Consider the following 24,161-nt stretch of genomic DNA (forward strand, 5'->3'; position numbering starts at 1 on the left):
AGCCTCTATCCATCTTGAAAAGGCGCAAACAACCACAAGAACATATTTTAGGTTGCTGCATCTCTCCATGTGAATGTAATCTAACTGTATCACCTCGAACGGATATGTCGGAGGAGCAAAATGACCAGCTGGAGTTGGAGTTCCCTTACCAGGATTATATTGCAAGCAAATCATACAATGTTTCACCACGTTCTCTGCACATTTTGGGATTCCAGCATTCTGCCAAACTGGAGCCAACAACTTACATATTCCTTTCGAACTTATGTGAGCCAATCCATGAGCCATTGTAACTACTGGGAGCACATACGATTCTGGCAATAACCATCGCTGGTGTTCTGACAACTCAATCCAACAACCTGTAGAATCCAACATACCCGTACTCTCTCTCCAAACATTAATTTCCTTTTCTATAGCGTCAGCCTGAATCATCTTCACACTTTCTATAGTGTCTTCACACATTCCACCAACCATAACCCATCTCGCTGGGCCTGCAACATACACACGGCTCATCATGTCTTTCGCTGTTTCCTTCGCAACTTCATCCGCAAACGCATTCCCTCGACCAACATCATCAACAACTTTTTATGCGCACTACATTTCACAATTGCAATCTGCTTTGGGAGAGTGAGAGATTCCAAAAGTTCATTCACTAACTGCCCATGCTGAATTTTAGTTCCATGGGAAGTAAAGAACCCACGCTCTCTCCACAAACGCCCAAAACTGTGCGCAACACCAAACGCATACTGACTATCGGTATAAACATTCACTCGCTTTCCTTCCGACAACACACACGCTCTAGTCAGTGCAATCAACTCTGCTGCTTGCGCAGAATTCTGTGGTATGCGTGCTTTATCAACAATTGTATTTAAAGATGTGATAGCATACGCTGCGGTCGTTTCACCATTCGGAAGCTTAAAACACGAACCATCAACCCACAGCGTACCATCAACATTCTCAAAAGGAGTGTCCCTAAGATCCACTCTAGCTTTTGTTTCTTCCTCTGTACGAAGAAAACAATCAGGCTGTTCTTGAGCATCCGTCTCTGTAGAGATCGGAAACAACGTAGCTGGATTCAACACATTACACCTTTTAATGTGAACATGGCTAGCCAACAGTGTCAACTCGTAGCCTGAAAGACGTGCACTAGTAAGGTGCTGTGTCTTAGTCCTGTTTAACAAAGTATCCACTGCATGCGGAACCATCACAATCAGCGTATTATCCAATACCAAACCAGCAGACTGTCGAATAGAAACGGCAGCTGCGGCTGTAGCTCTCAAACAACTCGGCAATGCTTTAGCAACTGGGTCTAACGTTGCTGAGAAATACGCGCATGGACGCTGCTTGTCCCCAAAAGATTGTGTCAACACTGACAACGCACATCCTTCTCTCTCGTGCACATATAACGTAAAAGGCTTGCTATAGTCTGGAGTACCCAACACAGGAGCCGAACACAATGCATCACGTAATTCAGAAAAACTTTTCTGGCATTCATCAGACCAAGGAAGAGGATACGGAGTATCTTTCAGATTCAATGCTAACAGAGGTTTTGCTAACAATGAGAAATTAGGGATCCATTGTCTACAATACGACGTAATACCCAAAAAAGCACAAACTTCTCTCTGTGTCGATTGCACACTCATTTGCGCAATCGCTTGAATTCTTTCTGGGGTCAATTTCCTTCCCTCCTTCGACAAGAGATGACCTAAGTACGTTACCTCTTGGCGGCAATATTGCAACTTCGAAGGCGACACTTTATGATGAAGGTCAGACAAATATTGCAACAACGAAAGAGTAGCCTCTTTACAAATCTCTTCGTCATCAGCAGTAATCAACAAATCATCGACATACTGAATAAGAGTAGAACCAACTGGTAACACAAACCCGTCAAGCTGAGTTTTCAAAGCCTGACTATAGATAGAAGGACTTTCACAATAGCCTTGAGGAGCTCTCTTAAACCGGAAGCTTCGTCCTCCTAATGAGAAGCCAAAAATATCCCTACTCTCCTCAGCAATAGGAATACTGAAGAAAGCATTCTTCAAGTCGATGACAGAAAACCAAGCTGCCGAAGCAGGAATCAGAGTCAACAATGCAGTGATATCAGGTACCACAGGGGACTGTGGCACGACAATCTTGTTGACCTCTCTAAGGTCGATCACAAACCGGTACACAGGTGGTTGAGAAGCATCAGTACGCTTAAGAACAGGCAAAAACGGGCTATTGCACACGTTACCTCTCGTTTCCTCAACCACACCCTTCTCAACCAAATCATAAACAATCGCTAAAAGAGCTCTCTCACCATCACTCAAAATCTTGTATTGTGGTATACGAGGCAACTTAACATTCGATTTTAGCGTAACAACATATGGTGGAATCTGCAAAAGACCAACATCATTTGGACCTGTAGCCCAAAGTGTCTTAGGAAGGGAACTCAATTCCAGTGGCAAACAATCTTTAGACAAATACATTGGAGAAATCACTTTCTTATCGAGAGTAAGTTGTACTCCCGAAGGACAACAATACAATGTCGCATACAATCTTTTCAGCAAGTCCAAACCCAACAGATTCTCACCACAACCAGTCGTTAGGATAAGTGGAGCTTCCAATTCACAAGGGCCAATAGAAAGGGACAAAGGACTAGAAACCGGATTACGAACTGGTGCGCCTGAAAATCCTACGGAAACATTGGTCAAGCCAGACAAAGGTGCGCCAGGGAGTTTAGAATGCATAATAGAACTCTTTGTCGCACCAGTATCCAAAAGAAAAGGTTCTACTACACCTGATGTAATCACTTCAACATACGGTCCACTCTGGTCTACTGGAACTGACACTACTCCCTTACTTTGTCCATGGCTGTCCTAGTTGTCATTATAACCAATGCTCTCACCTTCAACATAATAATCCTCAACATAGTACTGAGGAGACTGACCATTTGGAATATTCTGTCTGTCAAAATAATACGCAGAATCCTGTAGGGAAGAGGAACGCTCATTTTGGGGAATCACACCATGACCTCTTCCTCTAGGCGCTTGCTGAAAACCACCACGACCTCTCTGACCTGGAGCACCATTCGCACGCTGTAACAAAGTCAGACAATTATTCTTGAAATGACCTTCCTCTCTACAGTAAGCACACTGATTAAGTCCTGGAAAGAATCGCTGAACATAAGGCTCAGGCTTCTGTAACAATCTCTGAAATTGCAGGGGTTGCTGAAACTGAGGCTGATTCTGACGAGGCGGATAAGCTTGCTGCAAAAGAACTTTTGTCTTTAAATCTTTCGTTTTCTTCTCTACTTTATCCTTCTCATCTTTATCCCTGTTCTCGTAATATTGGGCAGTAGCCAATATCTGGGCCGACGAAGAAACAGCCAATGAACTCTCAGAGTCCTTCAACTTATTAGAAAGTTCGGGAAGCAAATTAAAGACAAATTTATCCACAAACAACCTTTGACCACCTTCCGTACTCATATCCTGACCACTGTGATCGATAAACGTCTCTTCAAACCTAGTGAAGAAGTCGGACACACTCTCGTCTTTCTTCTGCTTGCATGCTGCTAACTTGTCACAATTTACTCGTAACGCTGGCATCATTGTTTTCATAAGATTTATAATTCTACCTGGCAATTCCGTAACCAAAGGTTCAGGTTTAGCACCTCCCTGTTGTCTACCATCTGCAGCAACAATATTCGCCTAAGTATCTCCTAACTCTGCTGCATGGTTCTCATGACGAATCTTCGCCCACAAAGTTGCGGAACTACATTACCCATCAACATGTCAACGTCAGCTAAATTCATTATACACGCATCTACTGTCTGAGACAACTCTTTGTAGTAACCAGCAGGATTCTTACGAGGATCAGGTAAGGTCTGCTTAAGAGCCAAGACCTCTGCTCTCTTCCAAGGGACATGTACCCATACTCGTTGAAAATGAGCCGGTGCGGCAACAATACCCTGATTTACATTAGCCTGAACAGCTTCCTTCCATACAGGAGGAACTTCTCTCATCGGATACTGTCTCGCTTTTCTACTAACAGAGGAATCAGGTTCGTACAATGTCTGAGGCGGAAGGCTAGATCTAAAAGCCAGTATTGTCTCTACGGCATCCGTAACATCAGTGTACACTATCATCCCTTTAGCAAAATCTGACTGAACATCGAGCACATCCTGCGGAATCGGACCCAACTCATTATCTTCCCATTCCTGACGCAGGAACATACACATCACATTAAAAACATACCTTTGCTTAGGCGGTTCCCACTGAAAGAAAACATCCATAATCGCTGGCAAACTATACCTTGAGGCATTTATAATCCATTTACAAGCCAACAAATCCAACACTGTCCGTTCCTTCGGAACTAGGAAGCTGACTACGACTCTGCTTATGTTCCGAAACAGGGGTCATATTCAGTGACCCAAACAATGGAGACAATAAATTAGCAACAGTCTCAGTCATTCGTTTTCGAGCAGAAGGAGAAGACGTAGACATAAGAACAGGAGAACAAGTATTCTGAGGCAAAGAAGGTGTAGGCATAAGAACAGTCGAAGTCGGAGAAGCAGAAGTAGAAGGCAAAGGAGTTTGAGGCAAAGCTGGTAGCAAAGATGGCAACCCTAGAGCGGGTTGCACAGGAGGAGGCAAAACCATCTGTGGAGCACCAGGTGGCTGAACAACAGCAGGAGGTTGAACAACAAAGGGTGGAACAACCAGTGGTAATGGAGGCGCAGTAGCACCCTGTACATAAGGAGGTGGCAATCTCAGCAAATGAGAGATCAAAGAATCTTTTTCAAGATCCTCAGACACTTTCGGAGGAGAAGACGGCAAGGCCGGATAACATTTATCCATGGCCATGCAATGCTGTCTATCTAAAATTTCATTAGCTCGCTCCTCTCCATCATCCCTATACTGTCTAGCAGCTTGTAATACTGACATATTCTTCTCTTTTCTATCTCTTTTAGCTAGCTTAATTTCTCTCTGTTTGGCTTCCTTTCGCCAAAGGCGGAAAGAGTCAAACATTGCCGGCCGGGCTTTCTTCTTAAATAGCGCTACTTCCAGATTATCTAAAATATTTAATTCGAAACTACCATATTGGGGCCATCTTAAGACACCATCCTTCCTAGTGTAGTGGATCCATACTTCATTATAAGTAATAGGACCCACTCCGTGTTTTGAATAGAGCTCATAAGTTGGAGTTCCAACAGGAGGTATCGGACACGAGTCCTCCAATCGGGAATCCCTGTTGCAACTACAACTAAACCATTTCCTAATTTTGCTAAGACCAGGCATCTTCGCTCACTAATCTAGCTTCAACTTCAAGGGGTTATCGACTAACGATATACTCGCAAATATATGAGCCCCTCGGCTTCGATTGCTGCAGCAGCCGAATTAACCAAGAACCAAGAACCAAACAAAGAACCAAACCAAGAACCAAACCTAGAACCAAACAAATTTGTGGGAGCGACCCACTTATACTTAACCAAATATCTGTCACGCCACCAGAAGACCGTCTATCGTCTCGCTCTACAAATCATCTATCGAGGGTCCAAGACAGGGCGACAGTCAGGGCAGCAGTCCTTCGTAGCCGTTGGGAAGCGGAAAGCCTCGCAGAAAACACCTTTGGTCCACGTCGATATACAGGGGTCGATGAAGTGGCGGCCTTCCTCCAGAATTTCCTCTCGTGGCTCCTCACGAACCTCAGGCTTGGACCGGTACCGCTGAAGTCGCCCCATGTTGGGCACCAACTGAAGAACCGGGTTATTTAATACCCAGCGGCGACAGGGGCACGCCCAAAGTCTTCGGGTTCCACCTGTCTTAGAATACAGAGACACGGAAACTTCTTGGTGGCGTCAAAGATCAAATTTATTGGCTGCAGCCAGTAACAGAAGTCCTAGAAATCATCACGGTATGAGTTCTCAGGAGACTGCTCAATTTTACAAAGCAAGTCATCTCTTTTTATGCCAAAAATCACATTCCAGACAAATACCTAACATTTACAAACTGTCCAATCACATGTATCCACACCAGAGGTATCGCATGACGGTAAAACCCACTTTTCAGTTGCCCAGCCCATGATCAATCATCGGTCAAACCCAACATTCTTCTTTAGACAGGTCGAACGAACCCATAATAAAAAAGACCACAACCCAATCATAAATAGACCATAAAGAAAGGAGCAGAAACAGGTGAGAGTAGGATAAGGCATATTTGTGTGCAGTAAAACTTTACGATATCCTGTGCTCTGATCCTTAATCTTGATCAGCTAAAGGGCAGGAACTGGTTTAACAAGGTCAGCTTCAGGCAACAGGGTCAGTTCACTGGTCAAACAGAAGTCAGCACGAACTGGAGCCAAGGTGTACATGTACTAAGGACTTGCTCGGCCATCGTCGACGGCCTATGTGAGGGCAACCACAAAATGGCTGCCATACACAAAATGGAACCCAAGGGTTCAGAACGAAATCCCTAAATACGTAGTGAATCCATCGGTCTAACATGACGAAAACGCTCATACTTGCCGCACTAACTAGTTACGGTTCGCTAATATCAAATTCGTAACGAAACCATGATCTTTATGGAACGGGTTCAGAATTCACAGAACCACACTGTCCATTTAGAGTTAATGTCACCATCTGCTGTGTTTAGTTGGAGAAGACCATTCTTTAGAAAACATAGCCAAAACCTGTCTTCAATAGGGTGCAGAAACGAGCAATCCACCCTGTCAAACACCTTTTCAGCATCCAAAGACAAAAGAGCTGCCAGGATTCAGTTTAAGTAGGCTTTTCCAGCCAGGTGGACTGTGCCAGGGATATTACCTTGAGTATGGCACACCCAAACTAAGCCAATATGACCAGGATGTACCAAGGGTGAGAGCATATCTATGAGGTGAGTAGCTAGAAGTTTTAGAATACAATTTAGCATCTATATTAAGGGATGTGATGTGGCAATAAGATGGGCATAGCTTAGGGTCTTTCCCCCCGTCTACAGGAGGACTACAATAAGGGCTTCACTCATAGTAGGTGTAATTGCGCCAGCTCCAACACAATGATTGAAAAGGGAGACTAATTTTGGGGGCAACTGAGAGGCAATATTTTATAAAAATGGAGATGTGAGCCTGTCTACTCCAGGGGCGTTTCCCAACTTCAAAGATTGTATGGCCTGTTTTAGTTCTTTAAGTTGGATTGGCTGTTCCAGAGAATCACACTGGGAACACATCATCTTGGGTAGCCTAAACATTTCTAAAAGCTCCCCTGCCCTTCCAAAGAGGTCAACCCTCCTGCATAGAGTGCGGAGTAGAAGCATCAAAATTCTTCATATTTGTCAAATCATTAGTAATTGCCACAAGAGATGGCTTTAATATATTCCTTCTTGTGTCTGTCCATTAATATTATAGTGAGCTGAGTAACTACTTTGTCCCCATGGATACTGGAAAAAATGTTAGGCTGGGGAAGAGCAAGCTCTGCCATGTTCATGTAGTGTATACGAAGTTGTCCCCTGGCAATGATGAGTTTTCATGTGAGCTGACAGTAGGGATTATGTGGTCTGTCGCATTCCAAATCTTTAATCCCCTGTTCTAGTTTGTCTTCCTCCAACTTGTAAAGGTGTTGCATTTCCACAGCAGTAGCTATTAAATGATCCGTGACCACTGCCTTGAAGGCTTCCAAAACACCATTGAACGGAAACTCCCCACTCCCCCATTAATTTCAATGTTTTCATCAATCTGTTGATCAATTTCTTGCTGAAGGAGATGGCCACATACTTGTGACGGAAGAAGATACCAAACACCCTCTGCCGTGCTGAGCCCTAGTCTACCTGGACCATAACCGGTGCATGATTAGCAGCTGCAATCATTCCGACCTCCATCTCCCTAGTTTTGGCCTTGACCGCACTGATCAAAAAAACATAATGAATGCAATTGTGTGAGTGCCGAAAATGGAAGTAGAAAGTATTGCCTGGATTGGAGTAGGGCCATTAGCACTATGTATCGCTAAGGCCAAGATTCAGTAGAGATGACTTCAGATGCTTAGAAAGGGCCCTCAATCTTGAACACCCCCTTCTCTATCCTGACATAGTTCCCAAATGGCATCGAAGTCTCCCACTAAGATTATATCACAATGTGAGATGTTCTGCAGAACTTCTCGAAGTTGCAGTAGAAGGGAATCCTGGGCCACATTAGGAGCATAGACTGTAGCCAAGGTGACAAGGCATCCCTGCAGTGTTCCCACCAGAGTTAGAGACCTGCCATCTTTATCAGTCCTATGTGTGCCAGTGAAGGGTGTGTTTTGCCTGATAGAAATCGCAATGCCTCACTGTTTAGTAAGTGTGGATGGGTGGTGTATAGTTGGGCATGCGTTGTTTTTTAGTTTCCCCTGGACCTTCAGCAAAAGATGTGTTTCATGGAATCATATTATGTCTGGGCCCATATCTCTAATGCATTTCGAAATAGCCCCTTGTACATTATGAACTTTTATATTGACAGTAACTGTCAAACCAGCTTGTCCGTTTGAGATAAAGTGCAGACATGTTGGTATAGAGATATGGAGCTGAAATCTGTAGGACCCATTGGTTCCCTAAAACCTCTGAGTAGCAAAGCCCACGCTAATTCATAAGAAAATCAAAGAAAGTTGACAACAAACCAAAACAATAAAGGTGAGAAGGGGAGATTCAGGACCTCCACCCCAGTTCCCCCCGCCAATCCCTGTATCCGGAGACGAAGAGAGGTCTAAGACGTCTCTAAAAATGGGGTAAAAATACCCCCCTCGCTAACCCCAGCGATTACTGGATGGGAACCATTTCCTTTCGGCATCACCAGCTCATACAGTGTTACCACTAAGGTCCCTATACCGCCTTCAAAAGTGTAAAATGCAATTGAAGTGCTTCATTTCGTCTTTGATAACCTTCTAACTTTGTCCCTTCCAAAAATCCCACAAAGTGAGCAAGGCAAAAAGAGAAGAGAGGTTCATCAAGCAGGAGCTGTTCAATGTACAGATAAGCAGCATCTCTTTACAGATTCAGGAAGCATGCCAAATCAAGGAGAGAGCAGGAATTGATCCTCTTGGCACCGTGACGAAACATTGCTCTGATTTGGGTGGTTCCAACCCACCGAATCAACCCCCACAGATCTTGATCTACTGTTCTGTTCGCACTTTTAAGATTCAGCATAAGCTTCCGGGACGGGCAGGCTCAGCAGGTGATCCGCCTTTGTGACCTCAGTGACCACATGCCATTTGACACCCAATTCAAAGGAGATGCTGAAAGGGTAAGTTGGTCTGTGTCTGTATCTGACCCCACCCTCATGGAGCTTTTCCCAAATTATTTTTACAGAAAGGTAGGTGGCCGTTTCAGCATGTTTGCCTCTTCCCAAGATGGCAGGGAGCTACAAATGTTGTTCACCTCATGAAGATGTACAAGGTTTTATAAAGTATTGTGATAGAAGGGAGGATGTGGCGCTATGGCTAGAGCTGACAACTTTGGAACTGAGGAATCCATCTCAATGTCAGCTCAACATCATGCGATTCTGGGCAAATAATTTAATCTCGTCATGCTGAAAAGAATTTGTGTGCCCTTGTGTATAAGCAGTCCATCACCACCCCCTTTTGTACCGCCGTGTGTATAAGCAGGCCATTGGAATTATGCGGCAGGAGAACGTCGAATTATGCGGCAGGGTTGAGTAAATTCTGCAGCAAGAAAATGCTAATTATGTGGAATAATGCAGCACATTTTTTAATAGTATTACTTCTTTTTTTGTCATTTTAAAACTTAGTAACATTGTCTGGGCATTGGTTACACCCTTTTAGTGCCAATTTAGCACCCAAATTTAGCAATAAGCTGCAGCAAGTTGACCATTCCAGCTTTGCAAAGGTCTTCCAATATGCAGCAACACGACCGGCAGATCTACAAGGATTATTACATAATCCTATGCACTATACTGTAACTGGTCTCATAACGAGCTCTAATATCTTCAGGTCGAGTTTGCTCTATACAAAACAGCTTAAAAGCTTGACTGTGGTCGCCACCCAGACTCTCACCGATTGGAACGGGCTGGTCACATCTCGTTGTTATGGCGCATGCTCCTTCCTTTGATCGTGCAGTGCTTCAGCTTCAGTAGTATGGCATGACGCGTCTTTTTGCAGCTGTGTGCTGGGCTCGCTGCCAGCAGCATCTGGGACAGGCTCGCTGATCTCAAACCTGAGCACAGAAACACTGCAAGGGTTTCCCGTGACTAAAAATGTTCACAAAGCTGGCAGTTAAAATGAGTGAGAAACTTCCCGTGCAACCATTTCTTATGCTAACTGGTAATTTTAGCAGATCAGTCAATAAATACAACTGTGCGTCCCTGGGTGGGCTCGAACCACCAACCTTTCGGTTAACAGCCCAACGCGCTAACCGATTGCGCCACAAAGACGGATGCGTCGGGTGCTTGTACATATTCAATATGTAGACTGTGAGTCACTGAATGGTGGAAGCTATATCAGATGAGATTTGAGGGCCGTATTTGTAATACAATGTAAGATGAGCGCAGATGTCACATTTTCCATCCTATTTCGGCCCCTCCCCATTGACCTCCCCTCACCTCTGCTGCCTCCTTGCTGTGTTGCTCATTGGCTTCCTCTCGTGCCGCTCGGATCACCTTTCACTCGCTCTCTTTATAGCAACGCAGCGTTTTAAATATCTTCCGGATAAAGTCTATTGGTTCGTCGAAGAGCAAGACTTGGACAAGGGAAACGTGTAGCAGTGACAAACTTAAGAGAACACTTCAACAACGAGTCTGGGCGGAAGAAACCGCAACAGCATCTCAGACAACAGGAAAATGTAAGATATACTCACACAACAGGAAACTGCAACAAAGTGTCGGAGATTTAAAAGCTGCAACACTGTTTCAGCTAAAGGGAACTGTAACACGTGGGCGCACAAGAAACTGTATCAAAATTTAAGATGAGAGGAAACTGTATCAAAAGCTCGCGATGCCAGGGCACTAATAGCCTTACTTATTTTCAATAAACAATATGACCATTAAAAGTCCATGCCTAGGAAAACTGACGACTCAATGAGGCGATCTTGAGTGTCACTGTTTTATCTCTCTTATCCCATTTTCCTTCACCAGGTCAACTTCCAGCTAAAATATTGTCGCTGTGTCGGGTTGGGAGTGGATATGGTGTGTAACCATACATTGATTTTGTTACTGAATACAACTGGCATAACATGTGCACACAAATGAACTAAAATATGAATGCTACGAGGGGCACATAGGAAAAACACCCAGTGCACATCGCCCCCTGGCTGAGGGCCAACAGTTCTAGTGAATATATATGTAGATACATCTATGTGCATTTATAAAGGACAAATTTAAGCAAAAGCCTTAAGCAAAATCCTACCATGCCGCATAGTTAAAAAATGATTTTACAAATCCAAATGAGATTATAAAGTAAAAATGATGGCATCAGATAACTGCACATGGACCAATCACTGATCTCCCTACTCAATGTTTACTCATTTTATTTAATTCTGAAACCGACATGTTTAGGCAATGTAAAGGTAACATAAAACAATATAAACATGTAAAGGTGAATGTCCCCATGTCAGCAAGGCATCAAGATAGGATTCAAAAGTGGGGGCAAAGATTCAGCCGCCCTATCAATATTGACATGTGAAGTGACACTCAACACAAGAATGGGGAGTACTGATGCCTACACCATAGGTTGTGCCACATGTCAGTACCACTGGTGACTCAAACCAGTCATCTTAGATGATGGGCAATTTCATTGCATTGCAGCATACCTGATGTTTGAATGGTTGAATAAAGTTTCAACTAGCTACATTGAGCACAGGGTGATGTTCCAATGGAAAATGACAAGATCACAGTTTGAAAACAGTTCAAGCATTGAAACGCAGGCCTCACTTAAAGAGGTTGAAGTTTAAGAAAGTTGGAAAGCAGGGCTTTTCCCAAATAGAAGTGATAGCTTGTCGACAGTGCTGATGGGTTGGATATGTTATGTTATTCATGTTTATTGTCTTTGAAGGACGATTACGCTGACAAAACCCACAATAAACAGTTCTTGATTTATCACCAAACCACCTCGAAAATAAAGCACTGAAAAAAGGCAGGAATAGCTCCAAAAACAGTGTTGAAATAGATTGGCCAATAAAATTGGGGGGAGTGTGAGCTTCAGATTTTCTGACAATCATGCATGGCTTATAATGTCAAAATATATTATAGGACACGCTTTACACATGAGAGATGATAAACTGGCAGTGGAAGAGGAGACAAATGCGGATTGGCAGGGGTAGCAAATGAGAGACAACACACTATTTGGCAAAATAAGCAACATTTTTTAAGACTTTCAAAGTAGAGAGGGAGAAAGTGTGTGTGCTTTTTTGTCTGCGTTTATGTAAAAATTCCTTGTGGAATCCAAAATACACCACAACATACCTGACTGAAAGAACCTGTACCTTACGGTTTGTCTTAAAATATATATTTATTGGGGGTATAACACCCGAAACACCGCCTCTGAAGCTATGCCCCTGGTTGAAGCAAGTTAACAAGCCTGAGGTAGCATTTTTAAAAACATGCACCATACATGTGGTGTTTGAGGTATAGTGATTACATGTCAATCTCGTCCACTTCTATCACTCCCCACTCGCATGCCCCGAAATTCAGAATTTGGCTCCTCTGGACTTAGATTTTGTGATGTAAGTTACATCTATAATAACTCGTAACTGTGGTCAAGCAATTCATGTTGTCATTAGAAGGGGAGTACGAGCTTTAGTCCAGGAAGTCTGTCTGAAGAAATCACATGAACTGAGTTTCAAAGTCAGGTCAGCGTAGCTCTTTAAAAAATAGACACAATGTAATTGCAATGTTAAAGGGAGAACTGCATTATGAAACAAGATGCAAGCAAACTAGCCCTACAGTCTGAATGGTTCTTTGGGTCAGACAACTCAATGGGTTCAGGCTCCTGCCACCAAACACAAGTTAACAATATTCCAGTTAGGTTGGTTGGCTGGGAAATTCACTAGAAGTATGTGGACTGCCTGTGCGTTTTTCTTTTATAATAATGTGGGTTGAAGAAAATCATTTTTCTGTACCTTTTCTCAGTGCCACAGAGCTTCATGTGGCTCTTGCCAATGATCGTGGGCTATCAGGACATATTCAAGGGCCAGCATCTCTGATCTCTGGGTGATCAGAAAAGGAAGGGGAGGGAGTGGGGGGGCGTTGTATTTTTGAACTTGGCAACGGTCTGGCGAGTGATGGCTGGAGTCGGCAGAACATTTCTCAAAAGTGTAAAATGGAAGTAAGCGAGGGAATACGCCTTCCCCCTCCTATTTCTCATACTCATGGGTTCTCCCTGTTGACAACAAAGATAAATTGATCTCCTACGAGAATGAAGGGAGCCGATAAGTCAGTCTGGCAGTTGGAGCTGTAATGAGAACTCCGCCCACGCACCCGTTCAACGTGATTGCAATACTCTCTCCTCATTGGCCCATTTCTCAAAAGCTATTGACGTCAGCTCTGCAGAACACAATCCTATAGCAGTCATGGGCGATTATTAAACACCAGCAGAGTGGCGCAGCGGAAGCGTGCTGGGCCCATAACCCAGAGGTCGATGGATCGAAACCATCCTCTGCTATATTATTTTTACAATATGTTTTGTCATTTTAATTAATCAGTGTTCATATTTAAATATTTGCCCCTTCAGTTGTATTTTTTCTGCGTGTATATTTTCAAGTTGCTTTTATTTTGCCCATAAAAACATTTCTTTTTTTTTTTTTTATTTAGAATTTTTTTTATTGATATACAAAGAAGGTCGTACAAAAACAAAGAAGGTCGTACAAAAATATATATATACAGTACAGATAGAGGTACACAGGCGTCGATCATATATATCCATTGTCTATTGTTCTCCCTCCACTGGAGAAGAAAAAAAGAGAAAAGAGAGGGGGGGGGGGGGGGGTTGATTGTCCTTTATTGGGTCGTCCTCAGGAGCTCATCAAGCGGGTCCCACATGTGCAGCTTGGCTTTGTGTTCTTTCGAGAACGTGCCTGTGATGTTGTCAGCCCCCCTCAGGAAGGTAATCCAGTTGATCCATGTTTTAAAGTTTGCTTTGGCTGTGTTTTTCCAGTTCGTTAGGATCATTTTGAGGGCTGCTGTGAGGAGTAGGTCTAAGAGTTCTCTCTCTTCTTTACTTTTTAGGTCCGCTGTTAGGTGCTCAGTCGCCAGGCTGACGAAGCTGATCTCCAGATTTGTTTTGAGCATATCGTTCAGGAAGGTGTTGATTTGTGCCCAGAACTTCTTAACTTTCACGCAGGTGAAGACAAGGTGTGCGAGGGTCCCTTCCTCTTTCAGACAGTTCCAGCATTTGTCTGAGTCTGCTATGCCGACCTTGTGGAGTCTGGATGGTGTCCAGTATGCGTTGTGGAGCAGCCAGTATTTTGTTTGCGCTAGTTGTGGGGTGATTTTGTTTGTTGTCGCTGAACTCCACATTATTGCTCGCTCCTTTTCATTTAATTGCCTGCCCAGGCGCATCTCCCAAGTGTTGGTTGCTTTTTTGTTCTGCGCCAACTTAGATGGGCTGAGTAGTTTATAGATTTTTGCCGTTTGATGACCTGCTGAGTCGATGAGCTGCATATACTTGATGATCCCCGGCTCTCCTCCGCACAGGTTAGCCTTTGTTATCGCTGTTTTAATTTTTAAGAAGTTATAGAACTCTTGGTTCGGGAGGTCATGTAGCTGCTGCACGTTTTGGAACGTCAGCGGTTTTTTCTTTGTTTCCAATTGGCTGGGCGTGCTGATGCCTTCGCCAATCCACGTGTCATTGTGCAGTATCGCCCCTTGGTAGGTCACTTTAGAGTTAAACCAGATGGATTCCCAAGCCGTGCCCTTCAGCTTCTGCGCCATGAGCCTGTCAACTTTCAGCAGGGCATCTCTGGTGTGTTTTAGTATGGCGCTTGTTTTCAGTGGGTGCCGGTTCGCTGTTAGGAGTGCTATTGGCTTGAGTCCTCCTAGGATGTCTTGTTCGACCTCCAGCCATACCGGCCTGTACGTTTGTGTGGCGTCTACCCAGGCGATACCCTGCCTTGCCAGACAAGCCGTCTGGTATGTCTTGAAGTTCGCCAGGTTAAGGCCTCCGAGGTCTCTTGACAGTCTTAGCTTTTGTAGGCTTATCCTTGGCTTCTTGTTTTTTCACAGGAAGATGTTTATCAGCTGGTCCAATTTTTTGTGAAATGTCTCTGTCATTGGGAGGGGTAGCATTGATAGCGTGTAGTTTATTACCGGTGTAATCATCATTTTGATCGTTTCAATGCGTCCCCACCAGCTGATGAACTTTGGTGACCATAACTCCAGTCTCTCCTTAATCTTCTTCAGCGTGAGATCCTCGTTGTGTTGGAGAGTTGACGTGAGATCTCTCCCAAAGTGGAGCCCTAGGTACTTCAGAGGTTTCGTTTGCCATGCTAGGCCGGAATCGCCTAGGACTTCTCTTGTGGTGTGGACATTCATCGGTTTACACTCCGATTTCTCCTTATTGAGTTTGTAGCCCGAGGCTTCTGCGTATTCACCTATTGTGGCCATCAGAGCTTTTATCGACGTGGAGGGGTTCGCTGTTGTGATTAGGATGTCGTCGGCGTATGCCGCTAGTTTGACGGTCTTTCTCTTGAGCTTTACGCCTGTTATCTCGGTGTTGTCCCTGATTCGGGCTAGCAGGGGCTCTAGTGCGAGCAGGAATAGTCCGGGGGAGAGGGGGCATCCTTGTCTGGTTCCTCTGCCCAGCGTGAGTGTTTCGGATGCGCTCCCGTTCACCACTATTTTCGCCTTCGGTTTGTTGTAGAGGGCCATGACCATCGCCGTGTACTTCCTGCCTAGGCCAAACGCTCCCAGACAGTTACCCAGGAAGGGCCACGAGACTCTGTCAAACGCCTTCTCCGCATCCAGCGCTATCATGACTGCCTGCTCGTTGCTGCTTGCTGTGTGGTTGATCAGGTGGCACAGTAACCTTGTGTTGTCCTGCGACAGTCTGTTCTTTATATATCCCACTTGTGAGGGGTGGATGATGTTCGGCAGGATCCTGTTTAGTCTGTTGGCTAAGACTTTTGCGTAGATCTTGCAGTCGACGTTTATTAGCGATATTGGTCTGTAGTTCTGGGGGTATTGTGGGTCTTTCCCCTCCTTGGGGATTATGGTGATGTTGGCCTCGCACATGGACTCCGTCATCCTCCCTTTCTGGATGCAGGTCGAGTATGTTTGTGCCATCAGTGTTTTGATGTGTTCGCTGAAGGTTTTATAGAATGTCGCCGAGTACCCATCTGGTCCTGGCGCCTTGTTCCGTTTCAACTGGCTAATGGCGCTTCCAATCTCTTCCTCCGAGATATCAGCTTCGAGCGATTCCCTCTCCGCCTCGTCTAGCTTCGGCAGATTGGTCTTACTGAGTAGGTCACGTCCTGCATCTTTGCTCAAGTTTTGATCCTCGGTGTACAGCTCTTGGTAAAATTGTCTGAAAACCTCTAGTATTCCTTTGTTCGTTGTTTGGGATTTGTTCGTGCGGTCTGTTATCGCTGCTATCGTGTGTTGCCTTTGTTTTGCCTTCAGATAGGACGCTAGCTGTTTCCCCGCTTTGTTTGCGGCACATAGGTTGACCGACTTGAACTTCGTCAGCCAGGAGCCCGCTCTTTCACTTAGGATCTTGTTCAGCTCGTATTTCTTTTTCGTGAGCAAAGTGAGCGTGTTTCTGTCCGTTATGTTGGCGCAGTGACCTCTCTCCAGTGCTGTTATTTCCTCCTCGAGCTCCCGGAGTTTTTTGTTCCGCCCTCTGTTCATCTTGGCCTTGATGTTTATCAAAGTTCCCCTTATTGTCGCTTTGAGGGCATCCCATACAGTGTCTTTCCCTACTTCGCCATTGTCGTTGTGCTCGAGGTACTCTTTGATTGTGGCTTCAATTTCTCTGACGTTCTCTCTGTTCTGGAGGATGTCATTGTTCAGTCTCCACCTCCTCGTTGGGTTCTCATTGTGTTTCCCACTTAGAGTGAGTGTTATGTGAGCGTGGTCTGAGACGGTGATTGTGGCTATCTCCGTATCTTCTATGAGGTGGGTATGTGTGTTGGACATGAGTATGTAGTCGATCCTGCTGTAAGAGTTGTGTGGGTGTGAGTAGAAGGTATATTCTCGCGCTGTCGGGTGTTGGAGCCTCCACGGGTCTGCCAGTTGATGTTTGGTGCATAGGTCTTTGAGGGTGTTGTTGTTGTTGTTGGAGTTATGACTCGGTCTGCTCGGGTGCCTGTCTGTTGCCTGGTCCATCGTCTTGTTCATGTCCCCCGCTGTGATCAGGAGGTCCTCTTGGGGGAGATCTGCTAGCTTGCTGTCCACTCCCAGCCAGAATTGCTTGTCTTCCGAGTTCGGACCGTAGATATTGACCATGTGGATTGTGTCGCTTCCTCTCTGGACGCTTGCTATGAGCATGCGGCCATCATCATCAGTGTCTACTGCTAGTGTTGTCATGGTGGCCTTTTTGCTCAGGATGGTTATTACTCCTCTTTTTTTCCCTTTTGCCGGCGAGCAGAGTACCTCCCCTATCCATCTCGCTTTGAGTGAGTTCGCCTCCTCTTTGGAGAGCTTGGTTTCTTGGAGCATGTACACATCTCCCTTTAGTTTGGACAAGTAGTCTAGGATTTTCCTGCGTTTGACTGGGTGGTTCAGTCCTTTAACATTCATGGACACTACCTTCAGGTCAGTGGCCAGGCCCGCTCTAGTTGGGTTTGTCATGGTGGTTTTGCTTCGTCGCTTGTGCTTTGCGTTCTGCGGCCCCCCCCGGGGTGGTGGATGGGAAAAAAGAGATAGGAAAAGTATAGAATGCCTGTGGAGAAAGGCAAGATTCTAGGTCCTTTGTTCATGATGCGACTGGCGGCTCTGCCGTGTACCGTCATATTCGCCGACTTCACTCCCCCCCCTGGCCCGACCCCCTCCCTCCCTCCCCCCTCCCCCCCGTCAGTAGTAAAACGGGTGTGCGGCAGCAAGGGTCCTCCCACTCCCCCCCCCCAAGTTCTTCCTAAGTCTTTTTGTCCTTAGCATGCTGGCCAAAACCAAAACGAGAAGAAAAACAGTTAGAAAGACTCTGCCCCTCCTGGTCGATTTCAACAGAAAAGGATATGGTAGGTGCATTGCCCGTTCTTTCCCTGGCCGCCGTGGCCATGCAGCGGTAGGTTCGGATTGTTCTTGCAGTTTGGTAGCTTACGTCTTGTGGCCTTCTGAGGTAGTGTTTTGATATCGTATGAGGTATATTCTCTTTTCCTTGAGGTAGATTGTTGTTACTGTCATAGTCTACTTGCATGGTTGCTCATGCTTGGTCCTCCGGGCCCTTGTTCGTAGCAGTCAAGAGTCTCGATGGCTGCTATTGCTCCTGTGTCTGGTTGACTGCGATACACGTGTTCCTTCAAAAGCACTCCTTCTTATTCACCTCCTTCCTGTGTTTCATCAGAGGATGCCCTTCTCTTTGCCCCTGGGCTCGGCAGCTCCATCTCCTCTGGTTCCGGGTCCCGTAGGTATCGGTGCAGGTCGTTGGGGTCATCGAAAATTCTGCTTCCGTGTCTGTCTGTCACTCTCATCCTGGACGGCCCCGCAAATGTAAAGGCAATGTTCTTTTTCCGCAAATGTTCCCTTTGGGCTAGGAAACCCTTCCTCACTTCGACTGTTAGTTTGGAGAAGTCTTGGGTGATGGTTACTTTGCTCCCGTTTATCACCATCGGGCGGCCTTTCCTAGCTACCGCAAATATCGCCTCTGTTTGGTTCTCTCTTAGGGGTTTGCATATAATGGGCCTCGGGGCATTACTGTTCATCTGCTTCCTGGCCGGTATGCGGTAGGCTTTGGTAATCTCCAGCGGTTTGTCGAAACTGAGTCCCGTTATTTTAGGTATTAAGGCCTCCAGCATCAGGGCGCATGCCCCCGGTGTGTCTTCTTCCTCCTCGGGAACCCCTAGGAGTCTTATGTTCCCCTTGCGGGTCCTGTCCTCCTGCTCTGCCATGGCCTTTTGTAGCGCCGTTGTTCTCTTTATCACGAGGCCCATGTCCTTATGCGTTATGTTTGCGCTGTCCTCCAGCGTGCCTACTCTCTTCTCTACTTCGTCTATTCTGCCATTGGCTCTGCTCTGCTCAGCTCTGATTGCTATTAGCTCCATTTGGATGCTGTCTACTGTCTTTTTCGTGGCTTTCGCCAGCTCATTCCCTTCGGTTACCTTCTTTAGGAGCGTATCCAGCGTGATTGTGCCTTCCCCGTGGTTGTTTCGCTCCTTTCCTGGGGACGGTGGGATTTCATTCTTACTCTTCTTCGGGTCGTTTGTGCCTTGTTTCCCATCTCTGCCCGCCATGGCCTCGGTCCCTCTTTTGACCTGGTTGTTCTTGGGCTTCCCTTCTGTTGGTTGGCGTCCTCTTGCGGCTCTGTCTCCCCCTCTACCCTCTCTGAGCCTCAGGGCGTTTATCAGCGTTGTGGTGTCGTCTCTAAACCTGGGTGGCCACTTGACCACTCTGGTTTTCGTTCTGTACTCCGCCAGCCTCCTGCACCGTGGTCTCTGGTCCTTTTTCCCTTTTCCGGTGGTTTGTGAGGGCACGTTGTTTTCTGCGCCCCTTGCTTGACTGGTGCTGCTTGCCTGGCGCTGCTTGAGTAGCGCTCGATTGACTGCCCCTTAGGACCCGGCCTTAGTTCTGAGTGGCGCTCATCTGTTTGCGCTGTTTGTTGGGTTGTGGTGCGCCGCTCTGGCGCTTTTTGGTGGGGTCGCTCCCTTCTGCTTCCCCCCTCTCCCAAGATGACCACTTTGTTTTGGCTTCACCGCTGCCTTGGTTCCTCTTTGGTTCCGCTTTGTAAATGTCAGTCTTAGATCTGAGTTGCAGGTTGCAGGTTGAGGGGTGTACCGCTGTGTGTTTCTCCTCACCAAGGATGGCTGCCTGGCGCTGCTTGGGCTGTACTTGGTGATTGCCCCTTCCCAGCCTTAGTTCTGAGCTGTGGGTTATAGGAAATACCAAGGTCTTTTGCCTTATTTCCGAGTGTCGGGTTGTGAGAGATATGGCCAGCGTGCTTGTCGGTCTATTTCGTGCTGGCTGCTGTGGGCTGTGCTTTTTTTGAAGTTTACACCTCCTGAGCTTTGCTCGCTGGTTGGGAGAGTGCAGCCAGTGCGTTCTCTGCGGAGATACTTCCGCGTGTTTCTTGCGCTGGTTACTTTTGCGCTATCGCTATTCTTTGCCTTGTGTTTGCGCTGTTCGTTGGGCGCGCGCGGGGCGTGTTACTGTAGGGAGCTTTAGCAAGATGGCCGCCTCCGTGCTTCTTTCGCACTTCCCCAAGATGGCCGCCTTGTTGTTGTCGGCTTCCGCTGCTTGGCTTTGCTTGAAATGACTGTCCCCCCTCTTTTTTTAAGTTTTAAATTCCCAGCCTTAGTTTTCTGGGTTGCGGGTTATAGTCAGCAAGGGGGCGACTAGCTCACTTGTTGCACTGTCCTGCTCGCGCTATCTCGCTTTGTTGGGGCTTGCCTGCTTACTTGGTTGACCCTCCGGCTGTTGCTTCCGCTGCGCCGCTCGCCTCTACTGCCTCTCTCTTCCGCCGGGGCGGTGTTTGCGCTGTTCGTTGGGTGCGCGGGACATATTACTGTACGGAGCTTTAGGAAGATGGCCGCCCCCGTGCTTCTTTGCACCTCATCAAGATGGCCGTCCTGTTGTTGTTGGCTTCCGTTGCCTTGATGGCCGCCTTGTTGTTGTCGGCTTGTGCGTTCTCTGCGGAGATGCTTCCGCGTGTTTCTTGCGCTGGTTACTTTTGCGCTATCGTTATTCTTTGCCTTGTGTTTGCGCTGTTAGTTGGGCGCGCGCGGGGCGTGTTACTGTAGGGAGCTTTAGCAAGATGGCCGCCTCCGTGCTTCTTTCGCACCTCCCCAAAATGGCTGCCTTGTTGTTGTCGGCTTCCGCTGCTTGGCTTTGCCTGAAATGACTGTCCCCCCTCTTTTTTTAAAAAGTTTTAAAATCCCAGCCCTAGTTTCTGGGTTGCGGGTTATAGTCAGCAAGGGGGTGACTAGCTCACTTGTTGCGCTGTTCTGCTCGCGCTGTCTCGCTCTGTTGGCGTTAGCCTGCTTACTTGGTTAACCCTCCAGCTGTTGCTTCCGCTGCACCGCTCGCCTCTACTGCCTCTCTCTTCTGCCGGGGCGGTAGGATTGGGGCAGTCGTTTGTTGTGTCTCTGGGCTAGCTTGTTATCTTTCCCCCGGATCTGCTTGGTTAAGCCGCCATCTTGGGGTCGCTCCTCTTTTCCCCCTGGCAGCTCGTCTTCTCCTCCGTCCTCGCCTCGTTCCTGGACTTTCCCTCTCGCTGAGCCTCGCGCTGGGTACCTGACCGGTTCCCACACACTTCCCTGGCTTTTGGGACCGTTTCTCACGGGTTGAACAATGATGCGCGCCGCTCGTTGGACTTGGGGGTCGGGAGCTCCGGACTTAGGTCTCTAGCCTCCTTGCCATCCAAGCCACGCCCCCCCATAAAAACATTTCTAACCACAGAGATGGCTGCGGGAGCCTCTGTGCTCACAGACTACCACTGTATGGGGCAAGAGTAGCGACTTTTCTTTACAATGCTTAGAAACACTAGTAGGATGTCGTAAACGAAATGTAAAGCATGTTACATTTACAGAAGAGGTAGTGTAATGTGCTCTAGCGGTTCTGTCAATAGCTGAACGACTGTTGGACGTCAGTTCTTAGGTAATGTAGGGTTATAAGACACCCTACAGTTCTTTTAAGCAAGGAGCCCCCCAATGTTACCAGTGCAAGAATGTGAAGTCCAAAGAAGGGTACTTTACCATACATTACCAGGTGTGGAAAAAAATAAAACGAGCCGCCAGTAATGTCTGACTAGTTGAGTGTAAGGGTCGCTTGGGGCTGTAAGGGGTCAACAGATACTTTGGTCAGGTTGTTTTTGGCTGTAGAATGTCCTTTGTGCAAACACGGGGCTTAAGCCTCTCCCATTGTTCTATTGAGAGACTATGTCGTGAGAGGCGATAGTTGGAAACATGTAACATGCACACAGCCCGAACTGCAACAACTGGAATGAGTTGAAGTTTGTTCAGTAGGAAGATCGGAAGCCCACATACATGCTGACACCGGAATGGAGTCGTCACAAGATTAAGGCACACACTACAATCAGTGGTACCCAATATTTTAGCTTTAGTGAGTCTGTGGGTGAAGCCCTTGTTCCAAGGGACAAAGAATGTTTGCCTGAAATAAGTTTTATCAAGTTGAAATTCATTAAATAGCCTTCATTGTTTCAGCTATTAAATCCATACAATAAATAAAACAATTTTACTGTTAAAATCGGAAATAAAAGAGAAATTTAGAATATGGACATAGTAAGAGCAATTCAATAGCTTCTTGTGTAATAGAGCAATCACGGCTTCTGTGAGCAAGCAACACCCAGGACAATAATAGCACGCATTGGTAATGCATGCTTTCTCCTTATATAATGAATACAGAGCTGTTTTCATCAATCATCGCCCGGGAAAAGGAAAGAGCTCCCTGACAGAGACCACTGTAGTGAAGAGAATGTGGTACAGCGGCCAGAGCTGCTGACTCAAGAGCTGGGGATCCCAAGTCTTTTGCTGCACAGCGCAATATCCTGTGATTTCATGCAAATCACTTAGGGGCAGATTTACAACAAACACCCGTGGAATACTTTTACACCACTGTTGCGCCACTTTTGTGAAGCAGTGGCAGCCACAAACAATGCAGCCAATTTACAATGTGACGCATCAAGGGAGATGCGTCATGTTGTAAAGCCCTGCGTCACATTATACCTGCGTCAGGTATAATGTATGCAGGGCGGCATTCCCATGCAGGAAAGCCTTTCAGAAGTGACACAATGAAATCTATAAGATTTCAGTGTGCCAGCTTCTAGGAATCCACTGCATCACAAGCCTACTCCTGCTTGAAGTAGGTGTAAGGAGTGACGCAATGTATTGAGAATAGGCCTATCCGTGCTTTGCTGGAGATGTGTCATGCTTCCCACATGGCTCCAGCAAAGCATGACTTTTGCGCCAATAGTTGCGTCAGAATTTCGGACACATCTGTCAATCCTTGCGCCATGGTGCGCCGTATTGTACATAGGGCCCATCCATGGTGGCATAAGGGTTTTGTATGCTGGTGCAGGGAAACTGATGCATCCCTACAGATGCGTCAGTTTCTTGTCAATCTGCCCCATTATCTTTTCGGGTGATAAATTGTTATATATATATGTTGCAATAGTAAAAGGCAAAACTTTATGGCAATATAGTTCTACCAATGGGAATGTAAACAGTATTTCGGCAGCGGAAAACTGACAAGAGAAGCAGAGGAGGAACAAACTTTGGTCAATGCAAGAAAATATACTGTAGCCAATAGAAATGGAGGAAAGGTAAGCGGCACGCACAGGAACCAATGAGAAAACGGGAAAAAGAGGAGGCAGGATGTAAATCCTTCTTAACTTTATATTAAAAACAGGAGATTTCTCAAGCACAGCACAAGCACTGTGCAGGCTAAACCTAAAAATTTCAGCAAGACTAATTAAGTATGGCTATTGTGACATTGTTGGCTCTAGCCATATGCAAATATTTACTCAAATGAAAATGAATATTAGAAACAACTGATCAACTTCTTTTATCAGAAAGGAATTTTAAGCATTTAAAAACATGCGGTGCCCCAGCATAAATAACAGTATTGTGACAAATTTCATCAGTCATGTGCATTTGGTCTTTACATAAGGTATATTAATTGGCAGGGCCGGCTCTAGTGCGGTGCGGTCAGTGCCACCGCACTGGGCGCTGACTTAGGGTGGGGGCGTCATTGTTTTAAAAGCACCTAATGTCACATCCATTGTCCCAGCAATTTTCAGGCATCAATAAAAATGACAATTCTGGTGATTAATGTTCTTCCCGGAGAGAGACCGAAGAGTTGTCTAGTGAAGGTTCTGACTCATCATGGCGCAGAGGGTTAATATGCCTGCTGCAAAAAACGTGTCCCATTTACAATGTTTTGGGGGCAGCTGTTGTTCCTGCGCACTCATAAGTAGGAGTGTGTGGGGGGGGAGGGGGGATCAAGCTTTCGTGTGCTGAAGTGTGCCATCATTTTTGTTGCTTTATTTTTTGTGAATAATAAATAATAACATAATTTTTACATGATTCAATATGTATCAATTGGTA

General features: G+C 46.0%; 2 non-coding genes across 2 annotated transcripts; one reads left to right on the forward strand and one right to left on the reverse strand.

The window, feature by feature from the left end:
* Positions 1-10,315: 10,315 nt before the first annotated feature.
* Positions 10,316-10,389, reverse strand: TRNAN-GUU (transfer RNA asparagine (anticodon GUU)). The gene has a single exon. It is a non-coding gene; the product is annotated as a tRNA-Asn (tRNA).
* A 3,151-nt stretch (positions 10,390-13,540) lies between these two features.
* On the forward strand, positions 13,541-13,612 carry TRNAM-CAU (transfer RNA methionine (anticodon CAU)). The gene has a single exon. It is a non-coding gene; the product is annotated as a tRNA-Met (tRNA).
* Positions 13,613-24,161: the final 10,549 nt, after the last annotated feature.

This window comes from Lissotriton helveticus, chromosome 12 (assembly GCF_964261635.1).
Source record: "Lissotriton helveticus chromosome 12, aLisHel1.1, whole genome shotgun sequence".
Taxonomy (NCBI): domain Eukaryota; kingdom Metazoa; phylum Chordata; class Amphibia; order Caudata; family Salamandridae; genus Lissotriton; species Lissotriton helveticus.